The sequence below is a fragment of the Sus scrofa genome, chromosome 7, assembly GCF_054392235.1.
Source record: "Sus scrofa isolate SSC_HxYL_T2T_F1_AM1 chromosome 7, Sscrofa_HxYL_maternal_Yorkshire_Landrace_v2.0, whole genome shotgun sequence".
In the NCBI taxonomy this organism is placed as follows: Eukaryota; Metazoa; Chordata; class Mammalia; order Artiodactyla; family Suidae; genus Sus; species Sus scrofa.
The window spans coordinates 51,286,601-51,303,201 of NC_139389.1; the positions used below are offsets into that span (position 1 = coordinate 51,286,601).

Consider the following 16,601-nt stretch of genomic DNA (forward strand, 5'->3'; position numbering starts at 1 on the left):
TAATGATTTCCCCACCCAACTAGAGGCAACTTATGAGACACATGTAGAAAATCTAAGAAAATAGAAAGGCTGATACTTAAAGAATGAAAAAATATATTTTTAAAAAATATGAATAAAAGATTCTGATGATGCTATATTCATACCACAAAATAGGCTTTAAAGCAAAGTTGTTTTTAGAGATAGAAAATCAGTTTATATCGATAAAAGATTTAGTTTACCAAGACGACATCATAATATATATTTGTATTTGCTTTATAACACAGATGGTGAAAGTATTAAAAAAGCTAATAGTTGATTGATTACCTTAAAAGTCAGGACAATGACTATTGGAAAGGAGGGGAGTATCATTAGAAAGAGGCTTTTGGAATGCTATTGATGTTCTATGTTTTACTATGAGCAGTATTCACACATATGTTAATGTATAACTATTAGTGAAAACAGTATACATTCGGGTTTTATATTTTTTGTACTCGTGGAAATTGTTGAGTTATTGAATTAAGACGAGCAGCCTGCATAACAGTAAATATACAGAATCATCACACTTGGTTTTATTTATTGACATATTTATCTATCAATGGATATAGTCAAAGGACATACATGAAGTTTTTATTAACAATTATCTCTGGATGATGATTTTATGCTTTCTTTGTCTTTCAATGTTCTCCTAAAAATGCACTGTTTTTGCAATAAAGGAAACAAATGAATTTAAAAAAAAAACCCTATTACCCAGGAATAGCAAACATGGTTTTGAGAGAAGAGAGGTTGGTAGAAGGATGGGTATCAACCTCAAAAATGGAAAATGAATAGTTTTGTGGAAAGTAACGCATAAATACTCAAAGAAAAGGAAATACTTGGAAAGCAGCAGTGCTGAAAAGGACTTCAGAGTGAGTATGGACAGCAAATTAGATAGAAGCTTGCAGTATAATGTGCCAAGAATGAGCGCCAACGCTATTTTCAGCTGCAAAAGCACAGGCACCACGCACAAAACAAGGACAGGGAGCCTCTTTTTATATATTTTTGGAAAATCTGACTGTAAAGCAATAATTTTATACCAAACTACTTTTAGCTTAAACGAGGTACAAGGAAGAAAATAGCCACCATGACCTAAAAATGATTATGATGATATGGAATTCTCCAATGAGATAATTTCTCATTCTTGCTTCATAGAAGGCATAGCCTCTATTAATTCCAGCCCCAAGTTTTACTGGGGTGATGGTAAAAATATGTGTGTTTGAAATTTTTTCTGTAGGATCTTTCTCAAAAGAGACAATAGCCATGAACGATACAAAAACAAGTCTGCATAGGAAGCTCACATGCCCTCAAGATTTCAAGTTATTGCAGAAAGCAAAGGACAAGAATTGTAAATGTAGGAGAAAGGAATCCTGACACAAGACTGGCTTTTAAAAGGAGATATACTGCCCGATGTCCAAGGGACAATGTGAACTTAAGATGTTCAAGGTGGCAGACAGAACATGGCAGCAGATGTCCAGATGCCAAATGCTAAACAAATTCAGGTCAGCAAGGTAGACTGCTCTTTAGGGCCATTGATGACCAGGAGCTGAGCTGGTAAAGAGTAGGATTCAGTGCCCTTAAAGAAGGTTGGCTGGCAAGAGCTAAGTAGAGAGTTAAGGCAGGTGGATAGACTTGATGGCAGGATGTGAGATCCAACAAGATACTGGAGTGTTGCATATCTTGCATGAGACCGAAAGGCTTGGCAGGACATATAGAAATCTCTCAGAGAAAACCACAACTCGCAAGGACACATGTACTCTGATATTCACTACAACACTATTTGCAATACCCAAGACATGGAAACAACCTAAATGTCCATCAACAGAGGGATGGATCAAGAAGATGAGGTACATATACACAATGGAACATTGCTCAGCCATTAAAAGGAACAAAATACCAGCATTTTTAGCAACATGGATGGACCTAGAAATTATCATGCTAAGTGAAGTCAGCCATACAGTGAGACACCAACATCAAATGCTTTCACTGACATGCGGAATCTGAAAAAAGGGCAGACTGAACTTCTTTGCAGAACAGATGCTGACTCACAGACATTGAAAAACTATGGTCCCTGGAGGAGACAGTTTGGGGGGTGGGGGAAGTGCTTGGGTTATGGGATGGAAATCCTGTGAATGATCATTATACAACTACAGATGTGATAAATTCATTTGAGTAATAAAACAAAACACACACACACACACACACACACACACACACACACACACACACACAAAATCCCTCAGAGAGTATAAAGAGAAAGACTATTTACAGAGATATGGGCAGAGCCAATGAAAACAAAAGCTAACAAGAGTTGTGGAGGTACCCAGAGATTACCAAGGGCAGGAAGCTGTTACCTCTTTTAAGTCTAAAGAACTACATGGAGGAAATAGTATTCTCGGGGTCCAGTAAGAGCTGTAGAGATGGAGGAGTGACAGCTTATCAGAGACTGGAGTTGTTGCCAGAAATAGAGCCAAAGCAGGGAGAGAAGGAGCTGGAAAGAAAGACCTTGACCTCATTCTCCTTCCGTCCTAGTATCTCCTGGGGATGCTCTGAGTGGTCAAATTCAACCCAAAGCTAAGTGAGTAGGTGGCAGGTTTGAAATTGTGTTTGGTGGGGAATACAGCAACTCCCACATAACCTGCTACTGCTTTAGGGTTCACATCTTTTTTTGGGGGGGGTGGTTCTCATCTCTCAGGAAAAGATTAAGAAGAATGAGCAGAATAGGCAAAGGGATAAACACACTGGGATAAATAACAACAAAAAAAGAAAAAAATTCCATAGAAAGTTCACGGGGGAAGAGAAAGGAGGAACCTCAAATACTTGGAAATCATAAAAATATGGCCCTTCTCTGAGGATTAACCTCATTTCATCAATAAACAACCAAAGGAGAAAGAATGTCTCCTAGTTGCAACAGAAACACTGTTCACTTACTTGGCTTACTAACATAGTCAGCGATATTGAGTCATCCTAGAGAGAAAGCTTATCGCCAATAGAAGTGGCCAACCAGAATGGTAAGGTCTAGCAATGTGAGCATCTGCGTTGTGTACAAAGGACTTCTGACAAAAGAATGACATTAAATCTGGGAGGCACGGGTGGGCATTTTGGCAGCGTTCTTTGTGAGGAACAAGGAAATTCATTAGACATCACTGTGTTTTAATTTATGCTTATCATAAAGCCATCTGAGTAACAGTTGGGTTTTTTTTTTTTATATATATATATCTTGAGAAAGGGAAGCCTAAGTGTAAGCCACTTTTTGAAAAGGTTACCAGAACAGAGTTTATGTCTAACATATTACCCTAGTCAACGTAGTTAATGGGATTCTTTCACAAAGAATCTAGTTTTGCCACCATGCCTTTATAATATGATTTCTTGACCTGTAAGACAGCCATTCTAACCCTGGACTATGGTCAAATCACAATTAATTCTATCCTTTGGAATCTTCTGGTAGTCTTACTTAGTTCTCCTGGTAACCATACAACCTCGCTGCCTCCATCCTTTTGGATTTTCTGCATCTTAAAAATAGGTTAACTTTCTGCAAGGTCTTAAGCAGAAATCCCGCCTCTAGAAATACTTCAACAAAAAGATGACAGGAAGTCTGTGGATACAATAGTTGATCAAAACACAGCCACTTAGGCTGTAAAATAAACTTAGCTCATCTCAAGTTTAGTTTCTACCTTCCACTTTATTATGAAGGAGGCATTATAAGATGGTAGAGCTTGGGCATTTTTTTCAACCTTTTTTTCTTTTCTTTTTTTTCTTTTTTTTTTTATGGCTACACCTACTGCATATAGAAGTTCCTGGGGTAAGGGTTGAATTGGAGCTGCAGCTGCAGGCCTGCACCACAGCCACAGCAATGACAGACCCGTGCTGCATCTGTGACCTATGATGCACCTTGTGGCAACGCAAGATCCTTAACCCTCTGAGCAAGGCCAGGAATTGAACACATCCTCATGGACACTATGTCGGGCTCTTAACCTGCTGAGCCACAATGACACTCCTCAAACTATTTTTTAATTAATGAGAATTTTTCCTCAAACTAAATCTCTGTGGAAAATTGTCAGGTAAAAATATCTGAATGATGTGCATGCTTAGAATCAGGAAGGAGTAGCAAGGATTTCTGAGGCCTTAATTCTTTCTGAGACCCACTATACCCCTGGCACAGTCTGAGGCCTCCCCAGGGCTGAGTTTGAGAACAGCTAATACAGTCAAGGAACCTGGGAGGAAAAATCAAGTAATACAAGTTCTGATCTTGGCTCCACACCAGCCTTGAGAATCATGCTCTTGACTTTATTTTCCCTTTAATGCAAACAGCTGCCCAACTTTCCTCAGGGCAAATCAGCATGACATTTTCATGATAAATGACCACAGGGATACTTTTAAGGTGCATGAAGCATCAAACTAAAGGCACAGTGTGTAGACTAAACTCTCATATGTGGAAATCCAAAATCTCCTCATTACATTATCCTTTTCAAAGACTGCTTTAAAGCCATGGTCCTAAAATGTTTAAAAGAACATGTACAATCTCAAACGCAGATTTATACCCATTCCTAAAAACCCACAGCCTATAGCTCGGCTGTGAGCTGGTGAAATTACAAGTCATTCGTTCAAGAAATGAGTACTTGTTATTTGCAAAACAATTATGCCAATAAGTACATGATATAAAGTTGCCCTGACCCTTGACTTTGATAAAGGAAGGGGAGGTGACAGAATTATTGAGTGAATCCATCAGTTTGCTGTTAATTATTATAATGAGTCTTCACTGTATTCATCACAACTTTATCCCCAAAACTGACAAGTTAGGCGCCTTTCACTGATCTCTTTCTTTGTGTGTGTGTCCTGCGTGCTCTTGATTGGTTTTCATTCAATGAAATGAGCCACGTAATGTCCCCCCATTCACCACGGTTATTTTCTAAAACGGAGTTTAACCTAATCTTATATCCAGTTCTTTCTGATAAAATGACCTCCTTCCCCTTCATTCTTTGGTTTACATCATTGACATTATGGTTATAATACTCTACGCTTTTTATTACGGCATCTCAAACACGATGAGTAAATAGTATTAATAGTTTACTGGTTTACATTATTAAGTATGATATTTAGTTCAGGATGTTCCAAGTAAATTGGAAACAATATTTAGTTCAGGATGTTCCATTTAAATTGGAAATTGGAAGTATCTCTGGGCAGGACATATTTTCATTCCATTTAGACCAAGTCAGTGTAAGGAAGCACCAGGAAACGTAGCAGCATCTTCTTTATATTAAATTAAAACTCAGGGTTTCAACTTCTCTAAGGGTACATAGGGATATCTGTAAGCCAAGGCTTGAAAAATAAAGTTTTGCCTTGGTCTGGGTCTCTAGGCCCCTCAAACAGACAGAGGGTTTATCTCATCCTTCTCTGCTAGTACTCTTTTTTTTGGATGACTGGGCACGAAAATACCTGGCTTGAAAATGAAGTGAACCTAGGAAGTAAATCTCCAGTTTGCAAATGATTTTTATCTGTATGGGACTTTGTTTTTCCTTAGCAAAGCAATGGCAGAGCCTTAATGGGTTTTCACCCTTCAAGTCTCAGGAGTTTGAACTGCAGCATTTACCTCGATGCAGCACTGCAGAGAATCGCAATCTGGTTGGCAACTGCAGGTCTCCTGTATCAAGAATTTTTTTTTTCTTGGAACATTCTGATGTGGCAGTCAATTCAACTTTAATTAATGAGGATATTTAGGGTGGCCTGTGATAGATGTGTATTGGAGAAAGGCTTAGATGTCCATGCTGGACAAGTGGTCGTAGCTGACACGGTTCTACCATGTACTAGATAAATTGATGTCTCTCTCCCTTCCCTGTCTGCTTAAATATTCAAGCATGATTCACTATCTGATTCAAGAAGTAAGGGCATAACATATTAGACAGCATGAGGCTTATTTACTACTCTTTCCATTTTAAAAGTCTAAACTAGCACATTGGCTACCCTTGAGATAAGCAAGATCCCCAAAACCGGCCTGTGTACTTTTCACCCTGAGTAAAATTGTGTTATGTAACAGTACTCTTCCTCATTCCTATATTCCATCAGAGGAAGCTCATTAGCAGTAAAAAGGGCAATAGATGGAGGTGGATTCTACAGAAAATAAGAATCTTAAGGAGTCAGGATATAATCACAATTCATGTTGGACAGCGCTACACAATAAAAAAGTAATACATATTAGGCTGCCTCAAATGCTCAGCATAAAACTCAGCTTCTTACTTGTTATGCCAAGATCTGTTCCCTTCCCACCTCCTTCAAAAGGTCTACAAAAACGAGTTAGTGAGACAACATCTTAACTTATTAAAAACTTCTGCCCCAGGAGGTCCATTTCACAGCTACAGAGGAGCAAAGATCAATATAAAGAAATGAAAACTAAAGAATAACATATAAACATAAGGACATTAAGACATCCAAGCTGAAAACAACCAAAAGTGAAGCCTTCTCTTGCAAAAGCCATTAATAAGCCAACATTTATAAAATGTGTGTGAGGAAGCTTGGACTGCACACTTGAAAGATACCAGGGACCCAATTCCAGCCCCCGAGGAGCCAAACATCTAGATGAGATAACATAAAGCCTAAATGTCAAATAAATGATTCACTGATTAGAGAGTAAAGGTGGGAAAGATGTTAAGGACCAACCAGTCCAACTTCCTCATCTTATGAAAGAAAAAACATGGGAGGCCCAAGGAGAAGTCACCTGAAATGACAGGGACTAGACCAGACTCCGCGTCTTCTGACCCCCGGCCTCGACAGGTAGAGATACTTTCGCATCATTGGCCAATCTTTTCCTAAAGGAGATAACCATGATTCACCAAGAGCAGGGTAGCTACAACTGACACAGCTTAAAAATAGCTCAGGTAAGAGAGCTTGAAGCAGTGGGAAAGGTATGACCCTGTGTAAAACAGGTCCTGTGGCAAAGCCAGCTTATTAAGGAAACCGTAATATCATCATTAAAAACTTGAGCCAATCATCAAAACTTAAGGGCTCATTACATGCCAAAGACTATGCTGGTTCAAGTTGAGGAAAATAAAAGTGCCCAAGAAATATCAGCTATGTCCCTGGCAATACCTTCCCTTCTCTAAGTCCAGATCCTGTCTCTAGCAGGAACAGGAGAAGCAGCTACCTATGCGAATAATGGATTCTTCTAGTCACTTCCCCATTCATAAATCCCCACCTGTCACCAGGTCTGCTTAAGACAATAGCCCAAAGGCGCTTCTAGACAGGGTTTTGTTCTAAAAATTTGGGCTAAGGCCCACTTCGGGAAACATATCTTCTATCATGATCTATTATACACACTGGAACAAAAGTATGATGCAATAATATTCCACTATGTACAATACCTTTTGACATTTCCTATCCCTTTCTCTTCCCTTTTCTTCTCCTTAAGTGAAATACAAATGTGGATCATGATACATTAAATTAATTTAATGACTCTCTAATGGATCATAATCCATTTGAGAAACGCTAAGAGACCATTCATTCATTCATTCCACATGTATTTATTGAGTGCCTGCCCGAGGCTAGTGCTGCTTGAAGTATTTGGAAAAACAGCAGCGAAAGGAACAATGAAAATCTACATCCCTAGGGGCTTGCACTCCCATTGCGAGGAGGCAGATAATGAGCAAGTTAAAAAGTGAAATACACCGTGTGTTAGATCCTGATGAGCTCTAAGGAGAAAACTGAAGCAGAGAGGGAAATAGGAAGTATTGGTGAGGGTCTTGCGGTTTTTGGATAGAGTGGCCAGGAAAAGGGCCCACGGAGAAGGTGACATGTGTATAGAGACCTGCAGGAGGTGACTGAGAAGGAGCTTTCTAGGCGGAGAGGAGGGAGAGATACTGCATCTGAGGTGAGAGGGGTAGCAGACACGGGATTTACTGAGATCACTGAATATGTGTCTGTTACATTTGATTTAGGTGGGAAGCTATTGGAGACATTTGAGCAGATAAGGGATATGATCTGACTTACAATGTAACAGAATCACTTTGCCCTTGGTAGTACATCTCCCCTCACACAGCCAAGTTCCTGGGTTCCCACGTCTCTGCTTAGGACTTTCATTCCCATCCCGTTCTGAACATGCCCTGAGCTGACCATTTTCTCATCGTTCCCATCCTCTCTCTGCCTGCTGGAACTCAGCTGGTCATCACCAAAACTTCCTACTTCCGAAAGTCTCTTCTCCAAATATCGTCTTTACCTTCTTGCTCTAATAAAAACTGGCCATCCCCTGAGAATAATTGCTGTCCCGGCAGCTTTTTCCAGTGGAGGCTACTTTGTTCCCCCTCTTTCTGTACTAATGGACCGAAAGTATTATATGGGTGTTAGCCTACATCCCTTGGGAGGTCACAGCCACTGTTTCTTTGTCTTCGACCACTCCTTTGAAGTGCAGCTCACATCCTATGCAAATTCTTCCTCCTACTTTTTAGCATTCATTTACAGACCTCGGGATCTGTTTCTCTCATTTGCTAACGATTTAACCTGGAACTCAATGTGTCAATGGCCATGATGACTCATGTCACAACTTTTGGTGATTTCAAATTCTATAGGGAAATTCCATTCTATATTCATGCTCTTGGTGCTTTGAACTCCTGATGTCTTTAATCCAGTGGTTGTTTTCCACCTGCAAATGATCGAATCACAGCCATTTTCATTAGTAATAATCTGTTCTCAAAACCTTTGTAGTGAGCATCTTTAGAATCCACTTCTTATTTCTAATACGATTGTGTGGCAGATTTCATTTTCCAAAGATGGCCACGACAGCAGCTCCCATTCCACATGCTCTTATGCAATATGACTGCTACTCTTTCAATTCTCTGCCACTGTCTCAAGAAGTGGAGCCCCACTGCCCTCCTCTGGGATCTGGGCTGGCCTTAGTGAACCAACATGCAGACAATAGAAAGTGGCCAATGCGATGCTATGCAGCTTCTATGTCTAGGCCAGCCCTGGGACTTTTCGCTTGCTCTCGTACAATACTTTATTTTGGAGCCCTAGCCACCCTATTTGAAATCTGACTGCCCTAAGAACACCATGCTGGGAGGCCATGTTTAGATGCTATCTTCAACAGTCCTGGCTGAGAGTCTCCTTCTTAAATCCCAGACTTGGTGCCAGTCATGGGAGCAGAGAAGTTGTACTGGAGGTGGCTGTTCTAGCCTCAGCTATTCCAGACCTCAGATATTCAAGTTACCCTTAGCTGAGGCTCTAGAAAGTCCAGAAATGGGAAGAACTCAATTCACTGTGCCCTTTACGAATTACTGACTCACAGAATCCAGGAGCATAATCAAATGATTGTTGTTTTACACTACCCAGTTTTGTGGCGTTTACTATACAGCAGCAGAGAACTAGAACAGACTTCAATATAAAACAATCTAAGGGCCAAAGATGACCCTTCAAAGAATCATGTTGACTCAGTCAGCGTTTTAACATGATGATGAGGCAGAATAAATCCTAATTATCTTTATCGTTTAGCTTAGTTTATAATGGAAGAGAGATGTGATGCTCATAAAATAATCCATTTGCTTACTACTTTTCCATCCTCCTCGTAGTTAGCTTATGGCCCTAAGTCTAGTTCTGGCCAGCAGAATGTGATGAGAAATAACTGGATCACATTAGGTACAAGGTAGTTTTAAGTATATGTGTCTTCTCCATTCCCACTTTTGTGTACATGGCTGGGAGCACGAACTCTGAGAAGGCAAGATGTTGCGAGACGGAACCATTCTAGATCCCTGAATCTCTGGTGGAAAGGAGTTTCCAGAGAGAAGTTCCTGACCCACACCAAACTGTGATATGAACAAGAAATCTTTGGTGTGTTAAGCTAAGTGTATTTAAGGCATTATTTGTCACTGCAACATAGTCTAGCTGCCATTATTACAATTTTCAAGATCTATCATCGTAACCATTCTTTTGCATATACTATACAAACCCCCACTTCTCCCCCCACCCACCAAGGGAGTTTTTTTCCAATTAAATTTATCTCAGTGGCTACTCAACTCTTCCTCCAAGCAGCTATACATGCCTAGAGGGGGCACTGACTCAGCAACCATGTTAACTGATTTCTTTTTTTAAGTCATGAATATAAACTTTAAGGGGGCCCTTGTGCTTCCTAGTGGTTCACCTAAATTTTCTCTTTAATTCAATTCTCCAGTTTTCCAAAGTGAATCCTTCAAATCCCTTCTCTGTCCTCCAGGGAACTTCTCCTTCCCCAGATTTATTCTCAGCTGATGACTTGGCTTCCTGTTTTACTGACAGAACTGAAGCCTCAGAAGAGAATTTCCACATGGCCCCACCCCCACATGTACCAGTCTATCCGGATCTGTCCATATATTTTGGCTTCCCTTTTCTTAACCATAGATGAACCATCTAGGCTCTTATATAAAGCCAGTGACTCTGGTTGTGTTCTGAATCTGTCCTGTTTCTCCTACCCAATGACATTGCTGCTGCAGTCGCTTCTCTCTGCTTTACTATGAAGCTTTCTCTCCTGCACATTCCCAACAACAATCATTTCCCTTTCTTGCAAAATTCCCTGGAAGAATTCATTTTATTTACTGTCTTCTCTTCCTATTCTCCAAACTCTACTGAACCTCTTTAAAATTAGCCTTAGCACTCCTCCAAAGCAGCTCTCGTCAAAGACACCAATGACCTTCACGTTCCTAAATCAACCGACCAATTCTCAGTTCTCATTGGACACAATTTCTTAGCAGCTATTGGAACAATTGATCTCTTGCTCCTTCACGAAACCACTTCTTTCCTTGGCTGCTGGGACACTCCCCTCTCTTGGTTCTCCTGTTATTTCACTTCATAGTCAGATTCCTTCTACTGTCATTTTCTGAATTATCTTCATGTACCCAATCTGTAAGATCAGGTCAGATCTTAGACCTCCTCTATGTTCCATCAATATTAATCTTTCCAGTTGATCTTATCAGAGTCCATGGTTTTGCTTGTTAGCCATGCCATGATGAATCAAAAATTTATACTTTCAGCTTCAACTTAACAGATTTTGCCCCTGAACCTGATCTAGCTACTGTCTTTTAGAGCCAATGCCACATTCTCCCACTTGGATACTTAATAGGCATCTAACTTAGCAGAGAGAAAACTAAATTCTTATCTTTTTCCCCCACAATGTTCCTCCATTTATCCTCCTATAATAGTAAATGGGAATGGCTTTTGATTTGTTGTTCAGTCCTCAAAGTTTGGGGTCATCTGTGACTCCTCTTTTTCTTCAGCAAATCCTGTCAATTCCATTTTCCAATACCTATCCAGAGTCTAATCCCTTTTTAACCATTTTTACTGCTTCCATGCTATTTCAAGCTACCATTATATCCCATGAAGGTTTTGCAAGAACCTCTTACCTACATAAGAGGTATAACCTATAATCATTCTTCCTTCATTGAGATTCATTTCCATGAAACATTAAGTCAGATCACACTCTCACCTCAAAGTGCTTCAGATAGTTTACCACCTTAAGTATTAAGTTCTCAGTGCCTTACATGACCTGGTCCTATGTTACCTCTTAAAATGCTTAGCTGCCCACTCCCTTTGTTCTATTCTTCCTTAACTTCACCAAGTAAGGTCCATCTCAAAACTTTTGCATAAATAGATCTCTTTGTCAGAGACATTCTTTTCTCAATTGGTATATGGCTCCTTCTTCACTTTATTTAGTTCTCTGTTTCAATTTCATTTGTTTAGAAAGGTCTTTCTCAGACCACCCATGCTCTTTATCTCGTACTCTGTTTTACGTCTATCCTTTATAACTTTTATAAATAATAGAACACGCTTAAATATATTTGTCTGTGGCCTGAAGCCTTCCGTTAGCAGACTTAGAATACAGGACCCATACGGGCAACAACATGATCAATTCCATTCAATACCTTTTACTCTGTAATACAAAACACCTGGACCATGGTAGGCGCTCCACAAATATTTGAATAAATTAATAAATAAATGAATATGGAGCTCAGTTTTGGATAACGAATGAGAAGGTCTCATATCTGGAAACTGAGGGTTCACCTGAAAAAATGAGTCATCCACATATGCTCAGGGGCATCAAGCTGACTAAAGGAAGACTCCTGGCACAGAGGGCAAACACAAGATGGACAGCAAAAATAATAGTTTACCAAGGCTCCTACTGTCCCTGGCAGCTATCCACAGAAATCAGCAATATATAGCAGGAGCCACTTGGTGTCTGCGTGTGATATTAGCCCTTATTTCTCCTTCCAGAAAGAGGAAACATACCTATGTATTCATGTAAATAAAGCAAATGAGGTAAAAAAAGGGCTGAAAATAGTTATGAATTAATTAACATCATTCTCTTTGGTTTACACTTGCATAGAGAATAAACATTAGGCTGGAGTGAAAAGTGGTCATTTTTGCATTAAAACATTATTATAAGTCTGATTTCTTTTTCTGAAATCTTTTCTAAAGAGAATAACTATGCCTATGATCATCTTCTTTTCTAAGCCTAAATCAATCCAACAAACATACATTTACTTACAGGGACACCAGGACAAAATATAAAAATTAGTACAGGCTTGGTGTTCCCGTCATGGCTGAGTGGTTAACGAATCCAACTAGGAACCATGAGGTTGCGGGTTTGATCCCTACCCTTGCTCAGTGGGTTAACGATCTGGGGTTGCCGTGAGCTGTGGTGTAGGTCGAAGACGCGGCTCGGATCCCGTGTTGCTGTGGCTCTGGCGTCGGCCAGTGGCTACAGCTCCAATTCGACCCCTAGCCTGGGAACCTCCATATGCCATGGGAGTGGCCCAAGAAATGACAAAAAGACAAAAAAAAAAAAAAAAAAATTTAGTACAGGCTTAAAAAGTCCAGGATGTGGAAATACAGGAAACATGCCTCTGAAATGACATTGGGGATATTAAATGGGTGAATGATTACCAAAAAGAGAAAAAGCAGATGCAGTATTAAAAGGAACACAAGGGGTCAAAAATAAATAGTTGGAGAGTAGAATACCTAAGCAACGTGCCCAGCTTCGGGGAAAAGTTCTAATGAGGACGAATGGTTTACATCTTGGAGTATAACGGAGTGAATATTCACTACCTTAAAGAAATCCTTGCAGGAAGATAGGAATAGAAATACAGATTCATAAAAAGAGTTGGGCTTCTTTTCCTTACACCCGACTAACATTGGGTTATGCAGTTTGGACACCACGTAAACGAATTCATCAAAGGACTACTTTTAACCAATACAGTGTGTACCACCAGGAGATATACAGCTGCCAAACTCAACTTATTGATGTTCAGCATCACATTCATCTCAGCACTGTCATCAAGGTGTTGTGCTTTGTGTGTCTGAGGCTCTTCAAGCAAGGCTGAGAGTCTTCCAATCTAAAACCTCTCTCTCCCTGTCCTTCTCTCTCCTTCTCTCCCTTCCTCCCTCTCTCCCTCCCCCCCCCCCCTCTCTCTCTCTCTCACACACACACACACACACACACACACACACACACGGAGTCAAAACAGCAGAATGGAGATTCGAAGTTTGAAGATAATACATATCTTAAAGGTTTTTATAAAGGAATGATCAAATTTTTTTTTTTTGGTCTTTTTTGCTATTTCTTTGGGCCACTCCCACGGCATATGGAGGTTCCCAGGCTAGGGGTTGAATCGGAGCTGTAGCCACTGGCCTACGCCAGAGCCACAGCAACACGGGATCCGAGCCGAGTCTGCAACCTACACCGCAGCTCACGGCAACGCAGCTCACGGCAACGCCGGATCGTTAACCCACTGAGCAAGGGCAGGGACCAAACCCGCAACCTCATGGTTCCTAGTCGGATTCGTTAACCACTACGCCACGACGGGAACTCCTGGAATGATCAGATTTTAACTTCATTTAAGGAATGAAATGAATAATACGGTAGGATCCTCACACTTTAAGACTGAAGAGTCCACGGCTTTCATTTGTGGGGGGCTGCACCCACAGCATGTGGAAGTTCCCAAGCGAGCGATCAAACCTGAGCCACGGCAGCTACCGGAGCCGAAGCAGTGACAATGCTGGATCCTCACTCCACTGAGCCACCAGGGAACTCCGACCACATCTTTCATTTGATAAATGGAGAACTGGGACAGAGGAACTGTACATAACTTTCTAGCAAAACATGCACATTTAGTGGAAGAGCTGGGATGAAAACCCAGATGTGCTAGCCCTGTGACATATTCCTTTTATTTCACTAGTTCTCAATCTTAGTGTCCTTACTATTAGGATCATTTTACAAACAAAACGGAATGCAAAAACAACTCCCCCTTGATGGAACAAGTATCTTAAGCATGTATTTATCAGTCCACTTGGTGTTATGTTTTCAGAACACAGAAGCAAATTTCCTTTAAGAATATTTTAAGAACTTCAATTGCAGGAATACTGAAGAGTAACCATTTACCAGGCTTCTGGAGTCTGCACGCAGCCTGTCCAGTAAAGATGAGAGGAGAAAATGTGAAGAAAAAGTGTGTTCTAGAGTCTGGACATTTTATTTTTTTTATTTTTTCAGTGTTCCTTTTTTTTTTCCTTTTGTCATTTTAGGGCTGCACCCTCGGCACATGGAGGTTCCCAGGCTAAGGGTCCAATGGGAGCTACAGCTGCCAGCCTATACCACAGCCACAGCAACACCAGATCCGATCCGTGTCTGAGACCACACCACAGCTCACAGCAACACCGGATCCTTAACCCACTGAGCAAGGCCAGGGATCGAACCCGCATCCTCATGGATATTAGTTAGGTTTGTTAACCACTGAGCCACAATGGGAACTCCTAATTTCTCCATCTTAAATGAGCCATGCTTCATTTGTGAATAATGCTGCATGAGTCTTATGAAATTGTATATTATTAAGTCAAGAGACTGAGCTCCTAAAACATAACAAGTACAAATCATTCAAATCTAGACCAGTCCTTGCCACTGGTAAAAAGAAACTTTTTTCATATAGTTCTTTAGCAAATAGAAAAACTTTTGTTAAGGAGATGAACATGCATTTAAAGATGATATAAAGAATGCAAGAAAGGAAGACTTACTTTCCATTTCTTTCTTTTCTTTTCTTTTTTCTTGCTTTTTAGGGCCGTGGCATATGGAAGTTCCCAGGCTAGGGGTCGATCTGGAGCTGCAGCTGCCAGCCACAGCCACAGCAACATGGGATCCAAACTGCATCTCCAACCTGCACCACAGCTCACGGCAATACCAGATCCTTAACCCACTGAGCAAGGCCAGGGATCAGACCCCCATCCTCATGGATATTAGTCATTACCACTGAGCCACAGTGGGAATTCCCAAGACTTTCCATTTCTTGAAGCCAATGGCTGTTTCCTAATTCATCACTGAAACCACTGTACTTTACAGATGAAGTTAATTACTAAAACTTAATGATATTTATGAAGGGTTTACCCTCTGCTAATTAGCTTTAGGTATATTCTGTTATATCCCAAAACTAATTCTTGACTTATTTTTTTATCCTCATTATTGCTATTGAATCATTACCCTCATTTTATGCAAGAGGAAACCGAGGCTTACCAAGAGGAACTAAAGGGACCGCAATGAAGATGGGTTTCCAGATAAATCCACTTCGCAGGGTTCTTAATATGGTTTAAGTCAAAATAAAAAGGGCCCAGATCACCTCGAAGACTTTCTGACCACGTGCCTACATCTTTTTTACTTAATCATAAAACTGTAATTTAGGGCTGATATTAACTCCAGGAGTGGAGAGCAATTATTTTACAGCTGAAGATGCTCCTGTGCCTGTCACTTCACCACCTGAGGCCATTTTTTGCAGTTTATCCTCCATATCGCTGCAAGTAGGGAACTGCATTCCACCTGACAGACCTTTTTTGTGGTACCACAAATATCACCATTATCCCATCTTTTCTGATACACTCCATCAGTCTTGTTACTGACCCATCACTCACTTTTCTGCCCAGAATTGATCTTCTCTTTTGGAAGAATACACACACACACACACACACACACACACACACACACACACACACACCACTTTCTAAACTGTTGATGTATGTCCTGGAAAAAAAACAAGTGCAAGAAGGGATAATCTTGACTGAAGATGCTGAAGAATTGTTTTCACCAGAGATGAAAAATACCAGAGGACACATCTTTAAGGGGCTGCATGAAAATTTTAGTTTGGGGGGGGAAATGGAATATATTCTCACTAACACTTTGAAACGAATTAATCAAGCTTAATGAAATTCTTTGAGATTAGAACCTGTTGGTGGCTCTCAGAATTTCCAATCTACCATAGCCACTCTTTACCACCACCACCTTGAGGGGGCAACACAATTTCAGACCACCAATTTTTTTTTTTTGGTCTTTTTCATCTTTTCTAGGGTGGCACTTGTGGCATATGGAGGTTCCCAGGCTAGGGGTCTAATTGGAGCTATAGCTGCTGTCCGACACCACAGCCACTGCAATGCAGGATCCGAGCTGTGTCTGCGAACTACACCACAGCTCACGGCAACACCAGATCCTTGACCCACTGAGCAAGGGCAGGGACCGAACCCGCAACCTCATGGTTCCTAGTTGGATTCATTAACCACTGCACCATGACGGGAACTCCCCCCAGACCACCAAATTTTATGTGAAG

General features: G+C 40.7%; 1 protein-coding gene across 4 annotated transcripts in view; it reads right to left on the reverse strand.

Annotated features, from left to right (window-relative positions):
* PTCHD4 (patched domain containing 4) overlaps nt 1-16,601 on the reverse strand; it is a 199,685-nt gene that overhangs the window by 130,601 nt on the left and 52,483 nt on the right. The window lies entirely within an intron of this gene.